At 40.9% G+C, this 16,171-nt stretch overlaps 1 pseudogene; it reads left to right on the top strand.

The window, feature by feature from the left end:
- The first annotated feature begins 4,791 nt into the window (after positions 1 to 4,791).
- LOC148357407 (uncharacterized) lies at positions 4,792 to 15,427 on the top strand (annotated as a pseudogene).
- The last annotated feature ends 744 nt before the right edge of the window (positions 15,428 to 16,171 follow it).

The raw sequence follows: 16,171 nt of genomic DNA, 5'->3' as shown, positions 1-16,171 counted from the left end.
GCCCAGTTACCTGCCTGCCTCCTGTTGCCGACCCAGTTTCCGAACTTGACACCGCCCCTGCTCTCCAGTCCCGGCTAGCGACTTGTAATTCCCGCCTGTCTTCGACCCTCCTCGCTAGACATGGAAGTGCCACTTCCGCATCTCCTGCTTCTCTTGTCTGTCAACCATCGGATCGTGGAAGCAAGCCCTGCTCTCCCTATTTATTAATAAAAACTAAGAAAACGAGCACTTTTGGGTCCTGTGTCCGTTTCTGGTCTGTGACACCTTAATGTATTTTTTTAACCCTTAGATGAATTAGTAGGGACAAAAACGACCAAATGGGTTGTTTTTCTTTAAAATTTTCCACTGATCATCCTTGAGATCTTTCTACAGCTTAATTGGAGTCCACCTGCAGTAAATTCAGTTGATTGGACATGATTTGGAAAGGCACACACCTGTCTATATAAGGTCCCAGAGTTGAGTGTGCATGTCAGAGCACAAACACCAAGCATGAAGTCAAAAGAACTGTCTGTATACCTGCGAGACAGGATTGTCTTGAGGCACAAATCTGGGGAAGGACACAGAAATATTTCTGCTGCTTTGCAGGTCCCAATGAGCACAGTGGCCTCCATTATTCGTAAATCGAAGACATTTGGAACCACCAGGACTCTTCCTAGAGCTGGCCGGCCTTCTAAACTGAGCGATCGGGGAAGAAGGGCCTTAGTCAGGGAGGTGACCAAGAACCCGATGGTCACTCTGTCAGAGCTCCAGTGTTCCTCTGTGGAGAGAGGAGAGCATTCCAGAAGGACAACCATCTCTGCAGCAATCCACCAATCAGGCCTGTATGGTAGAGTGGCCAGATGAAAGCCACTCCTTCGTAAAAGGAACATGGAAGCCCGTCTGGAATTGGCCAAAAAGCACCTGAATGACTCTCAGACCATGAGAAACAAAATTCTCTGGTCTGATGAGACAAAGATTGAACTCTTTGGTGTGAATGCCAGGCGCCATGTTTGGAGGAAACCAGGTCAATACCATCCCTACAGTGAAGCATGGTGGTGGCAGCATCATGCTTTGGCGATGTTTTTCAGCAGCAGGAACTGGCAGACTAGTCAGGATAGGAGGAAAAATGAATGCAGCAATATATAGAGATATCCTGGATGAAAACCTGCTCCAGAGCGCTCTTGACCTCAGGCTGGGGCGGAGGTTCATTTTTCAGCAGGACAACGACCCAAAGCACACAGCCAAGATCTCAAAAGATTGGCTTCAGAACCACTCCGTGAATGTCCCGGATTGACCCAGCCAGAGTCCAGACTTGAATCCGATCGAACATCTCTGGAGAGATCTAAAAAAGGCTGCGCACAAACGTCTCCCATCCAACCTGATTGAGCTTGAGACTTATAGCAAAGAAGAATGGGCAAAACTGCCTAAAGATAGGTGTGCTAAACTTGTGGGATCATATTCAAAAATACTTGAGGCTGTATTTGCTGCCAAAGGTGGATCAACAAAGTATTAAGCAAAGGCTGTGAATACTTATGTAAATGTGATTTCTTAGTTTTCTATTTTTAATAAATTCAAAAAAAGTAAAAAAAAAAAATAAAAAATCACATTGTCATAATGGAGTATTTTGTGTAGAATTTTGAGATAAGAGATTAAATTAATACAATTTGGAATGAGGCTGTAACATAACAAAATGTGGAAAAAGTGAAGCGCTGTAAATACTTTTCGGATGCACTGTATATCATCCTAACCCGTGAGCTGTTGTCATGTATATCCTGTTTCAAATACATACACAATATGGTACAGTGTCATGTTACTCTGAAAGGCCAATGTAGAACGTCCCGTGGAAGAGCTGGCCACCATCAGAGCTACCACACCATCCACACCACCGGGCACGTCGTCTGCATCTTCCATTCAGGCGCCAAACCCCAAATCACCCAGGAAAAAAAGGAAGCACGATACACTCCTTGACTTTTTGAAAGAGGAGTCTGCCAGAGTGCAGAAAAGGACTGAATAAACTGAGGCCGAAACTGAGCAGTTCCTGATCCTTTTTGGGAAGCTTGTGGACAAAATGCCAGAACAGTGACATATCTGCAATGTTTCCCTTTGTTTTATAAAAGGAGAATATTTTATTTTATTAGAACTCAAAGTTCAAGTTTCTGTTTTCCAGTTTTATGGAACTATTGGTATATTTTTGTTACATTTTGTGAGTTTGTTTTTCTGAAAGTAAATTATTATTTAAAACAGAGTGATTTGTAGTTGTTTTCTGTCCAACAATCACACAGTTCACACACAGTATGTCACATCATTGTGAAATAAACCAAGAAGGTGTTCCTCAAAATAAAGATAAACAATATACCAAATACACATGGCGCACAGGTAAAGTATGTACATCAACTTTTGTGGAACTTAGGACAAATAGTGACTGCTGCAGTAATAACTAATAGAGATCCAAAATAAAAGAGGAACAAACTTTTTTCAAGTTGACCTAACTATATAATGCGGGGCTTGCGCTTTGTTACATCAGTGAGGCGAGTCGATCTCTTCTGGCATTTCCAGCGGTTTCAATTGGGTCAGGAAGTTCTGGAATTGGCACCTGCAGGTCCATGTTGTCCTCTGATACAACCATATTTGGGTCTAGGATCTCCCCATCTATGCGAACATAATGCAGAAAAGCATGGGATACAAATGTGGGTCTGTCTTCAAGAGCCTGAAACATGGCTATGGCAATTTCTTCCATATTAACTGTGCAACCCGGTGGACAATTCTGTGTACGGTGGACCTGGGAACACTGAAGACCCGTGACACCACACGGTAGGACAGACCGTGGGCCAGCCAGTACACATAGATCAGGACCTTCAGCCGTGGTTCTGTTCCCTCTTCAGCAGGTCTTGCAGGGCCCACATGGCCTTCTTGCTCCACATCAAACCATAAGGAAAGGACGGTAACATACCTGTCCAACCTGTCCACGCTTATGGGACGGCCACTCTGGAACACAATAGGTGAGATAAAAAATGTAGACATATACTTTGTATGTAGGCATAGAAAAGAAAAAGACAGCTTTTACTATGATGTATGCATCATGAAAAAAATGTAAATTTATATATTTTTTAATATCCAATGACAACTCTTTTGAATTAAATTCCTTATGAACAAAGGTGTTTGGGTCCCACAGAGAAGGTTTGGAGACGATATTGTCAGCTTAAGGGTCAGGTGCACTGTTCTTGTGTTTGTTTACTTTTCATCGTGTCACACGTTAAAAATCCCTACTATATGTCATAAAAATGGCATTAAGATACTAATAAGTAGGTTGTCATTTATGTCTACACAAACATAGGGTATTATGTGAACGTGGATTGTACGTTAACCCTTACTGTATTTGACCGAACGGGTCATTTTTTAATGAGTGGACGTAGCTTGTAAAGATGAATCAGCGCTACATAGCTTCATTTAAGCGCCTTTGTCCTCCGAAGGGTGGAGTGACAGAAAAGGTGATGAGCTTTCAGGCGATTGGTAATAACACAGCTGTAGCGGGCATTTTCAACCTTGCACGGACTCCCCAACTTCCACACCACAGGTTGAGACTCGAGTTGTTTACATGTGACGTAGGCCAATACGTCACTGAGGTCTACAGACAATTAATATTACCGCCATCTCCTGGACTGGGGTGGAACCTTGCAAGTGCCGTCCAATTTCTTGGGCGACAATGTTCACTTGCACTCCTCTCACTGAGGGGACGTCCCTATGGAGGGACCTCACTGGAGGGTTCTCAGGGCCAAGTGAGAGGAATGGGATTGGGCCCAATATTAGCTAACAAACACACATACATATCAGGAACAAAGTTGTCACGCACCAAGGACGGGGACAGGACCAAGTAGCGTTCGTTTTCTCAGTTGTTATTAATTTTTTTAATAAAGAGGGATAGCAGAGCTTGCTTCCACGATCCGATGGCTGACTGACGAGAGGAGAGGGCGATGCGGAAGTGACACTTCCGTGTCTAACGAGGAGGATCGAAGACAGGCGGGAATTACAAGTCGCTGGCCGGGACTGGAGAGCAAAGGTGGTGTCAAGTTCAAAAACAAGGTCGGCAACAGGAGGCAGGCAGGTAACGGGCCAAAACAGATCAGGTAACAGGCAGGCAGAACGGGGCTAAGTCAGGTCCGGAAACAGGTTGGTAACAAAGATCAGGCAAAGATCGGACGTAAAGGCTTACTGAGCTGCTGGCAACAGTTCGCATAACAATCTGACGGCTTCCTATTGGAAGCCAGGGATCTATAAAGAGTGCATCAGCCAATCAGCTGTCCAGGTTGTTGGCGCCAATTAAGGAGTTGCAGGTGCTCTTAATCGCTAATCATGACAGAACCCCCCCTCAAGGGACGGCTCCAGAAGTCCACAAAAAATGAGAAAAATAATCCACTAGGAAACTAAAGGAGAAAAAACGTAATCAGACAGGCAAAATAAAATAATCCAACAGGCATAAAAGGTAATCCACCAGGCAAGAAACACCGAAAAACAAAAAGTAATCCAACGAGTGAGCCGCTGCCCTATCAAAACATCGGGGCGGCTCCAGGAGGCAAAAACAAACTGGGACCCAAAAAGCATAACCCCAAAAAGAAAATCAGTACTCTTAGCTAGCTCCAAAGTTCGTTAATAGTATATTAGCCAGTTTAGTAAGGTAGTTAACATTATTGTATTTTTGAAAATAAAATATATTTTTCATTGTTCATGGATTTCTTCACCAGTGTGCCTCTTGCAGTGCATCTCCTGGAGAAGGGTCTGACTATTGTGGGAACTTTCCAAACGAACAAGCCAGACATGAAGGCTAACAGCTCCAAGGAGGCCCATAGTACAGTATTCTGGTTCAGTGGTGGCATGACCATGATCAGCTATGTGATAAAAAAGGGAAAAGCAGTTTTCCTTCTTTTGACAATGCGCCACAACTTAAAAGTAGATGAAAACAGCCAAAAGAATACAAAACAGAAGTGAGCCTCTTCTACAAACAGACCAAAGAAGAAGTAGATACTCTGGACCAGATGGTTGGTAACTTCACCTATAAGTGCTAGACACAGAGGGGACCCACAGTGTTTTGGCACTGTATGATTGATAATGCCACAGAATGTCTACTCATTATTCAGGGCTTAGAATTCTAAATTCTACACAGGTATCAGCAACGGACGATGACACCTCCTCACAGAGTTCTCAAAGGAGCTTGTGTCTGTCATGAAAAGTCGCCTTGAAAGGAACCCAAAACTACCAACCTCCCTAACTGAAGCAATGGAAGCAATGCGGAGTGACAAAAACTGCTGTAATCCAACCACCAGAGACAAGCACAAAGGGCCAGCAGAGGAGAAAAAGGTGTCACTTGTGTCCAAAAAATAAAGATCACAGAGCCAACAATTGCTGTTTTAAGTGCATATATTTGTGTGTACATAAGTGTGGATTGTGTCATGGTCCCTGGATCTTCTCAATGTTTTCTCTTTGTCCCTTATATAGGCAGACATAATGACACAAAAACATATGTGATTGATTTTTATCAGGTAAAATTAAATGACTACGTTGTTGAGCAAAATGTATAATCTCAAGGTAAAATGAAAGAATGTTCCCTCTAAGCTTTCACAGATCTGAGCATTCACACAAAATCTGTTTTGTTGAGTTTCTGGCAATTCTAAATAATTTTTTCGTTTTTTAATGAATCAACTAATGTACTATTGGAAAGGTTGTACAGACCCAAATGTAATTTGTTTTTACAACAACTTTTACATGAGATTTTCACTTTTGTTACTTAATAGTACTATTTCAGGGAATCTATTTGCTCGATTGCACAATACAGAACTGTATTTGATCACACATTTTTTTTTCCACAAAAGTGCAACAAGATTGACGCGATATATTTGGAAATTATTCGAATGCAACACAAAAACAATTAACCTGACTTTTTTCTCTCTATTTTCTGGACGTCTTTTTTCCCCTGCTTTTTTTTACTTTTTTCCCCTTTTTCCTTTATATTTTTTTCTTTTTTGTTCCTTCTTTCCTAGCCTTTCCTAACTTTATTTGTTTTTTTTTCTTCTTTTGTTTTTATTTCCCCCTTTTTCATTGTTTCTTCCTTTTTTCTTCTTCTTTTTTGAAGCTTTTTACTATATTTTTGCTTTTTCCTCTTTTCCTTATTTTTTCATAGTTATTTATCTACTTTTCCCTTTTTTCTTATTTTTTTCTCCTTTAGATTATTTTTTCTTAGCCTTTAACTTATTTTTTACGCTTTTTTTCTCATTTTGTTCTTTGTTTTTATTTTTTATTTAATTTGTTTATTTTTTCAAGCTGTTTACTTCTTTTGCTTGGCTTTTAATATATTTTTTTCCTCCTTTTTCCGTTTATCTTTTCCTTTTTCCTTCTTATTTCTCCTTTTGTTTATTTTTCTCCTAGTCTATAACTTATTTATCATTTTTATCTGTTTTTTCCTTATGTGCTTTTATTGATTTAATGCATAATGTTACATAATAATTATTAACAAAAACAATCTGATGAGCCATTTGGTAGCCAAATGACCCCACTCTTTTTCGTGAGCCGAGCTAAAAGAGCTTCTTTTCGAAAAACTTAACTACGACATTGACATACAGCATTAAAACACACCGCCAAGGGAACATGTGTTTTTCTTACCTGCACGCACGGTCATTCTGGCTTAATTTTCTTCTGAATTTGCAATTTTGAGCCCTGATTTGTATGCGGTGGTAAAAATTTCCTTTTGCGTGGAGAAGGTCTGGGAAGTGCACAACCGTGCTTGTCCGCAGCTTAGGAGGAACATCGGTCTCAAGTTATTTGCACAAATGCTTTGATTATAATAGAAATGTAGGTACCTGAGATAGAACACAATCTACATTGACCAAACCACTGCGGCCAGATGACCCCGATTTGAAAGCCAGTAGCCCAGTTTTAAGTGGACACAACGGAAAGGGGCAAAACTCAGGGGCACGAGTATGAGTTTGGGTCTTGTTTCCTGGACAGGGCAGTGGTGGGAAACACAAATGGCCGACTATTTAATGCCAATGCAAGTTGATGGCTTGACTGCATTGTTTCGACGCTACACTTTCTCTTTCGCATGACTAGTTCAAACTTCTATGTTTTGTTGTCAGTTGTCCAGATGGTATGTCTGTCCTCAAGGTCCTTGACCACTGAGAATCTGACTTGGCAGAAGCCATATGGTACCATTAAATGGCTACAACACACACCTCATATTTACCAAGACTGCAAGAGGCTATACACAAGAAAAGGGTTCTTAAAGTCACGGACCGTGATTCAATTTTGGGCTGCGGCCCTAATATGAAAGATGAAGTAAGTGCGACTTACATGAGTTAAATATGCATAACACCCCCGTGCTAATTCGTAAAGGAGGGCTCAAAATTGGGACCAATTCAGTTTCATATCTGACAGCAACGTGTTTAGGTACATATTGTGCATGTTTACTTAGGTTTTTGTGCATGTTTATGTATGTTTTTGTGCTTTTTATGTCAGTCTCGTGCATGTGTTTACAATTTTGGAACAAAAAGTGTTAACATCGTTGTCATGGAGATTTCTGAATGAAAATAGCTCCGGTAAATTGATTGCTGACAGACAGGAGCACTGAAAATGAGTAGAAAATGGCCGATTATAAGAAGTCAGAGGAACAATTGGAGGGATTGAGACCTGGGCAACAGTTAAAGTCCGATGTGTGTCCTTTGGTGTGTGTTGGAAAGACAACATGTTTGTGGAGTCCAAAACTTTTAAGACAGGATAAAAAGTCTCTGGGAAGGGGGAGATTATAATTGTCAATGTGAATGTTGAGATCTCCCAAAGGATGCTATTAGGTGACAGAGAGGAGAGTAGGGTGAGCAGGCTTGCAAAGTCACATAAAAATTCAGAATCTGGCTTGGGGGGTCAATAAATGGTGGCAAAAACAGTGGGAGAGGAACCATGCAGCAAGAAAACAGTGCATTCGAATGAGCCGAAGGTAAATACTGCCACCGGCAGAGCTTTTCAGATCTCGCAGTGAATTATCGAAAAACCGCCACCGCGGGATTTGTGAAGGGGACGGCAGATGTAAAAAAAAAATGCCGGTGTGGATCCGTTGAGTTGGGAAAAGTCCTTTGGCTATTGCCACCTTTAGGTTAAACAGAGAAAGTCAAGCTTACGGTCTGTGAAGATGTCTTAGTTGGGATGTCCCTTGCTCGAAAGTGAGCGGATGTTGAGCAGACCATAGTGAACAGTGGGATTGACGCATTTTTGCGGAGCAATGGAATGAGCTGATCTAGCCAGGTCAGCTAAGACACTGCTATCTGCAACCCCACTGGAGTTTCTGTGCGGGTGGCGAATAGTGGACCACAATGATTTGATTGCTGAGGAAGAGTTGTGGTGATTAAAGAACCAGTGGGATCCATAATGGATGTATCTCCGGCAGGGGAATAATGCGATGTCCGGGTTGTGATGGAGTCTCCGTAGGGGCGGCACGGGCAGATTCCAGCAGATCCGGAGGAGTTCAGTAGCCGTATACCAGAGCTGATCCACCACTAGATTGTGGCATGACGGCAGTGGAGTTCGTGCGAAGAAAATATAATAATTGGCGGTCGACATCATGTCTGTGGCAGGGTGCCAATTACCAGCAGGTAGGCTAGCTTTAGCAAGCGACCACACAGAGTCAAAATACAGGAACGGGTGGATTGAAGTATAAAAACTCAGACGCCTCAACTCCCTCAAAATGCCAAACACAGGCCAAAAAGAAGCAATAAAGCCATCAAAAAACTAACTTTAAAAAGAAACATGAAAGAAGCTGCAGCGAGTAGCGCCAGCAGTTCCTCGCACCAGATGCAACAAGAGTCCCTTTAATTCATTCCTTAAGAACAGTTTATATTTTTCATCAGCACTTTTCTTGTGGAACATGATGCTGCCAGACCTCAACCAAGACTATGGTAAGGCGTCCCTCGAGTAAATTGCGTTTAAGACCTTTGTGCTTGAAGTTTTTAGCATGGGTATTTTGGGTATTTTGTCTCAGCTGTCAGTCTCTCTCTCCCTCCAGTCCACTTTCCCCAACCACCATATGTTAATTTTGGACCATCCTTACCATCGTGTCCTAGGTCAACCTCAAAACTGTATAACCTGAGCTGCGGAAGACCCCATTAAGATTTCAGACAGTTTACTGCCGGGGAAGAGCGACTCATTTACTAGCATCGGGAAATTACGCAAGACCTCTATGCCTCTTTTTTGAGTACATGTGGCTCAGAGATAAAATAGGACTTGTGCGATTTTTTTTAAGTCAGTGAAACTGGAAGTTACAATGCCAGTTTAATAGTGGTTGACTAACCTGGTACAATACGGATATTCCAAGGGTTCGTTCCAGTAAATAAAGAACACAAGCACCAACAGACCCCGTTTTGGCTGTAAATTGCTAAATAATCCTTTTTATGGAAGCTCATTAAACAATATATGTTCATTTTTAAAGGCCCGGTCACACAGCCTTTCACGGGCGTATCGAGGCTGAATCACGGCCAGAAATTTCTGCCCGTGAAGCAGACGCTGTTGGACGCTTTGAGATCGCGATACAGACGAGATACAGCCGTGCTTTACACGTGGTAAGAAATTCACACGCGGTTGGCCATGCGAAAAAGTTTTGCGCTGCTCAAAACTTTAGACCACGGGTAACCGCGGGCGGCACACGTGGTACACACGAGGTAAAGACGCGGTACGAACGTGCTAGGACGTGCTACGGCCGCGGCCAAGACGTGGTTACACGCGGGCAGGACGCGAAATTTTAGCGGGTAATCGCGGGTGGAGCACGATCATAGCACGTTTGTTCTGCGCCTGTATCGCGGTGTTTTCATGTGCATTAGCGTGTGTAAGCACGGTCAAACGCACTGCAGCCGCGGTTACCCGCGATAAGGACGCGGAACAGTCGCCGGCGTCTGTTTTGCGGGCATACCACGGGTAGACAGCGGGTTTAGCCAATTTTGCACATTTTCCATCGCGTCTGCTTCACGGGCAGAAACTTCTGGCCGTGATTCAGCCTCGATACGCCCGTGAAAGGCTGTGTGACCGGGCCTTTAAGATGTCAAACACTGAAAGAAATGGCACTGAACTTTTGTCTTTTATGTTGAATTTTGTCTTGAAACATATGGAGTGACTCTCAAAAAAAAAAACATGTCAAAATATTTTTGCTTTTGGGTGCTTTGGGTCAAAAATGTTCCTGACCCCCGGACTAGAGTAAGCTAGACCAGATCAGCCGAATGCAGATCGTGTGGTCATGGAAACAGAAAGGGACCCTGCATTTGACCCAATAAACAAGAGCTTCAGAAGAACTGCCGACGGGGACCATCGTCCTGTATTCAGCTGCTTGCGGAGGGTCTACAGAGAGAGTGTGTGGGAGAGAACAGAAATAGCAGCTGACCTACAAGAATCCCTGGAGAGATGCCTTTCCCGCGCTGTAGATACCCATTTTAGAAAAAATCCTGTCCGGAGGAAAACAAGGGCAATTCAGTTACACTTGACCCGAGCGCCTGCCTGACGGTGACTCTGACCTACAAACACATTAAGAACCTTTTCTGGAGAGAGACACTGAGAAAAAGCAACAGGGGGCCATAAGAAGTGAATATGAGCACCCTTAGCATTTATTTTGGGATAAAATGACCTTACCGTAATTTCCTAACAATAAACTGCAACTTTTGCTGCACAATCAAAACCCTGTGACTTATGCAGAGATGCGGCAAATGAATGTATTTTTTTTCTAATGGCCGCTGGGGCCGTCAAGCAGAAAAGGTAAGATTGAGACAGGTTTGTTAGTCACCACACATCTGTCACACACACCTAATTTACCCAAGACTTCATAAGGACATTTTGGAGGACAAGTCAAGTCATGTTTATTTGTATAGCCCTTAATCACAAAGGGTCTCAAAGGGCTGCACAGATCAAAGACTATTGCAAACTACAGACTATCATGACACCATCCCATTATATTGTCAACATAAAATAAAGGTTATTCATATGCTATAGAATAGAAGTGTGTTTTAAGCTCAGATTTAAACATTTCCACTAAGGTTGCAGATCGAATCTCAGGGGGAAGAGCATTCCACAGCACAGAGGCCCGAATGGAGAACGCTCTCGAACCTGCGGATCTCTTCTTGGCTCTTGGGATCACTAGTAGACCAGCATTTTCAGAGCGAAGGGGGAAATATAGGGGGAAATTAAATCTGACAGATATGAGGGACCAAGTCCATGCATGATTTTATATACTACCAACAGAACCTTAAAATCACATCTTAAGTTAAGAGGGAGCCAATGCAGGTTAGCTAAAATCGGGGCAATGTGGTCAAACTTTCTTGTCTTAGTTAAAAGCCCCGCTGCAGCATTTTGTACCAGCTGATAGCTCTTGATTTTGGACTTCGGGAGACCGGAGCGTAGTGCATTACAGTAATCGAGATGGGAGGTAACAAACGCATGAATTATAATCTCCGCATCCCACTCAGACAGCATAGGGCAAATTTTAGCAATGTTGTGAAGATGGAAAAAAAACTGTTCTAGTAATATTCTTAACGTGAACAATTGTTATTGGATAAACTTAGTAGGGAGTTATATTGATGAAAAATGAAAAAAAGTATAAAAAATTAAAGTCATTAAAATAATAAATGTTAACTGGACATTTTTAGTAAGAAACAGCGTTGAAGAAGACATGATAAACTATATTTTGTTATTTTGAAAACTTTAAAAATATACTAATTTGATTTCATAAGAGAATGGGTGGTTTAATGTTTTTCTATCAGAATATCTTTTTTAGACATTTGACATAGGAAAATTGAATATTTATTTTTTGATTATTTTTCTGAACTTAAACTTGACTTTTTGAGTAAAAAAAACTGCATTGAAGAAAGTCGATGTTCATCAACCACTTTAGGCAGCATCAACAAAGCGGGAGTCCTTGTTGGTTACAACCATAATGGATTTCAAGGCCAGCTTCGGCTGGTTTAAGAAATTCAAGAAGGGCACTAGCATGACAAGGGGAAGCAGCATGTACAGATAACAAATTTTCAAAAGAGATTTTGCTGCTTCTCATTCAAAGAAAATAAATTATGAAAGTATGTTGTAAAAATGTTTGTAAGTTTACAGTAAATGCTTATGTGTCATCAACAGTGTCTCGTTTCCCTCACTCCTGTCCCCAAATACCCTGCACCACGCATCCTCCTCCATTACTTTGGTAAGTGCTCATGTGTAAATTCACATTTTGTTTCGTTAATATCATTTTATTTATCTCATTACTGTATTTTTATGTTCAATAAGTATTTAAATGAGTTTTTGTGATTAGGCAGATGCGTCTTCAAACTATTTAGGATTCACTTGGATGCATTTTAAAGGCCATAAGGTCATAGTAAATGATGATCGGTCCTTTCAAATGAGCACACGCTTACAATCCACCAAAGCCGATGATGACAATCCTCCTGGAAAAGTAGAAGAGATACTGTATCCACATCAGAAGATCCCATTGGCAAAACAAGTCATCTTACTGCCACTGCTGGCTGCTAAGACAACCCAAAAAAACCCGGCCCCTTAAAATTACATTAGATTCCAAGAAAAATACACACACATACAGTCCCATTTGTCACTCTTTACAAAGATCACTGGCTCGGCACCATGAGCGAGTTTATGCATAAGTAAACGGCAAATTTGTGCGGCATAAATATGCATTAGCAATTAATAATAGTGGCGGCGTGTGAGCAGACGCCAGGTGCTGGCTGGCTGGTGGGACCATTGAGCTGGACAGGTGGAATTATGCCATGTGCTGGTCTCCCTCGGCCAATAATGGTCACTTCAGATACACGGGTCGACTATCACACAACAAACACACAAAACACACACATGTAAAGTATTTCATTCATGACCTGCAGTGACTGTTAACTTTTTATTTGTAAATTAAAATATTTCCAGGTTGCAAACCGATTTTTTTCCCAACATATTAGGGTGTTCTAAAATGTTTGAACCTAGTTTATATGGTAGTAAGTTTTATAAATTTCGCTTAAATTATCCAAAATTTGTACAGCTTGTGCAAAGCCCGGTCGAACTTTTTTGGGGGGCTAATGAGAGGTTTGGTTACTGCAGTGTGGGCCTTCAGTCCAAATGCTCTTAATCGTCACAAAACTATATGTTGAGACAGATTCTTACCATGTTCAGCAATGAACTCGGGAGCAATTCTAACTGCAGTGGGGAAACAATTACCCATTGACATCCTTCGCAGTGACCTGTCGTCTCTGGCATTTTTGTCTTCTCTGGACGACCAGCCTTCTTGAGTGACTTGAATGAGTTTGTAGTTTTGTAAAGATTCAATTTTTTTGAAATCTAAGATTTGGAACGATCTAATTGTCTTGCTTTGGATTATAGGGTCATCCCTTTTTTTGTACTTGGACAAGCTGCTGTCGGAGGCCTTCGGTCACTTTAGAAAGGCCTACCATCTTGCAAGGTCAGTGCAACTGGAAGTTAGAATGCCAGTTTAATAGTGGTTGGCAGCTAATCAAGGAAATTAGCACTAGGTGCTAGATTAGCACTATTAAGTGGGAAGCACCTGAATGTGTTCTTTATCTTTGATTGTGCATTTTTTGTCATAATACAGTTGTTGTTGTTGTTGTTGTTGTTGTTGTTGTTGTTGTTGTTGTTTGTTTTTTTATGAAATGCTTTATCCGTCTATCTATTATCTGTACTACTTATCCCTAGTGGGGCCGCGGAGGTGTTGGAGCAGTGGGCAGGGGACAAGCTGAATTGGTTGCCAGCCAATCGCAGGGTAATTGAACGGGTCAATTACCTGACATGCATGTTTTTGGAATATGGGAGGAAACCGGAGTGCCCAGAGGAAACCCACACAAGCACAGGGAGAACATGCAAACTCCATACAGGAAGGTTCAATCTCATGACCTCAGAACTGTGCCGCAGACGCGCTTACCACTCAGCCAACAAAACATTCTTAAACTGTTGAGCAGTGAAGATGGCGTTTTTCTGAATCATTCAATAGTTTGTGAATGTTTCCCATAATTTTGATCTGCAGTCTAACGAGGGTTGAAAAATATTTATTTAAAAATAAGATAAAAAATAACACAAATTAATTTTTATGCTGCTTGTGTAATGTTTGTACTGTCACTAAGCTATTTTTTTTTTCAGGCCGCGGAAGTATGCCATTGTGACCTGCCTCATATGAACTACACAGTGTGGCCACAATCCTAGGTCAATTTCTGAGACAGCAAATTTGCTTTGTGCGTGGTGACCTTTTTTTCTATTCTTTTTACCATATATTAACTGCACCCATGCAGCCATGATCCATTATCCCTAATCTCATATTGCTTCCAGCTCGAAACAACAGAGCCGACATTTGCCTGCAACGCTTCTCTTTTCAACTATTGCTAATAGCGGGGTGCGAGAGAGCAAATATATGTCCTCTGTGGCGGGTCTTTGTTTCCGGCTAAAATGAATTACACTCGAGCAGCCCTGCTCAATTGTTACCTGTCTACTATTGCTGAGAGCAGGGACCGGCAGAGTGCACTTATTTTTCAGTTCAGGCCACTGAACTGTACAAATGTGGCCCACCTAAATAAAACACAATTGTTTTGGCCGAAATCCATTATGCCCACTTGACTACTCCTGAGATTGGGCGCAGGGAGAGCTAACCTGTAGGTATTTTATGTATTCTTATCTTGTCTTTATAATAAAATGTAAATAAAGGAAAATCTACTTTCCCCAAGAAAACACAACTTAACACTAATGGCAGATATTCATCTATATTTTAAGGATATTTTTTCTTTGGAAACAAATCTTAACAGTAAAACTTGGAATGGTCATAGAGTAACTTTTTTTGCTGGGGAGAAAAATTCTACTCAAAAAGACAATTTAATTGTATTCATCTATTTCTTAATATTTATTCACCGAAAATCACAAGTTTGAGAACAAGATGTTATCTTTACTTGTTAGTGACAGAAGAAATGATCAAAAAGCAAATTTTGCAACTTAATTATATCTATGAACATTAATAACTAAGAACAGCAATGCCAAAGTGTCAATCATTATGTTAGTATGGGCTTTCACTTACATTATTTTTCATATTTTATTTAAGAAAAAAACGTTTTTTACCCAGAATAAAAAAATAAAAAATGTTACTCATTAAAATTAAAAGCTACAATTTCTAATAATATAATAAAAAAAAAACACTTAAGTTTTGTCATACAATATTCCATATTTAGGAGATACAACTATTATGTTACCATTTGATTTTTTCACAGAGGTCCATTTCATCTCCAAAGAGCGGGATGACGCTTTATGTGACATAAAGAACAACATGATGATTAAGGCCCTGTATCTGAGCCAGATCATGGAAACTGTTTTATATGCAGTGTTTGGTGGCAAGACTGTAGTGGCCCACCACAGTCTCGTTTGCGAGGAGAACCCCTTGCTTCCTGCCTGAGAGTCTCCATAAATGGACCAAAACCCAAGTGTTTAATTTTGGAAGAGCTATGGAAATTTTCTTTCCAAAGCCAAGAAAAATGTGATGTTCAATGGCAGGTTGCAAAGTGTGTCAGTAATGAATGAATGGACAATGGACTGAATGAGTGTGTGAATGAATTATTGACTTTATGTCATGGCTTTTTGACCTAAGATTAAATTTGAAATATTCCTGATATGCCTTTCTTAAGAATGATACCAACCTGTTATGTTCATATACAGTAATTTATATTACATTCAGTGGTCTCAAAATGCCCTAAAGTGATATGCCAGGCTTGAAAATGTACAAACACACACTACCCGAGGGTCAGAGTCTTGGCCACCACAGTCTCCTAAAATCTTATGGGAAACACTGATGTTGTAGAGCAAACCACTACCCCAAACAAACGACTGGGGAGTGTTGGGAGCCACCAGAATGTCCTAGTAGTAAGGACATAGTAATCTTTGAATAACTATACTACTGTTTGCAAATGTATAATGCCCAAAAATCAGCAATAATTAATCAATTCCAGAGTAAACATTAATTTCCATGACATTTGTAAGCTGCATTATTTCTAAAATGATTACATGATTAACCCTCATGTAGCAAATATGGGTGGTAAATACATTATTCTAACAAACAATTTATTGACCAATTGAATCAAAGAGCCGAGTTTATTATTTTCAAAACTCGTCTCGCCTTTTTGGAGCACCACATACGTTTTTA

The sequence above is a fragment of the Urocampus carinirostris genome, chromosome 11 (genome assembly GCF_059441175.1).
Source record: "Urocampus carinirostris isolate Australia breed hairy pipefish chromosome 11, RoL_Ucar_1.0, whole genome shotgun sequence".
In the NCBI taxonomy this organism is placed as follows: domain Eukaryota; kingdom Metazoa; phylum Chordata; class Actinopteri; order Syngnathiformes; family Syngnathidae; genus Urocampus; species Urocampus carinirostris.
This window is presented reverse-complemented; position numbering and strand designations above follow the sequence as displayed.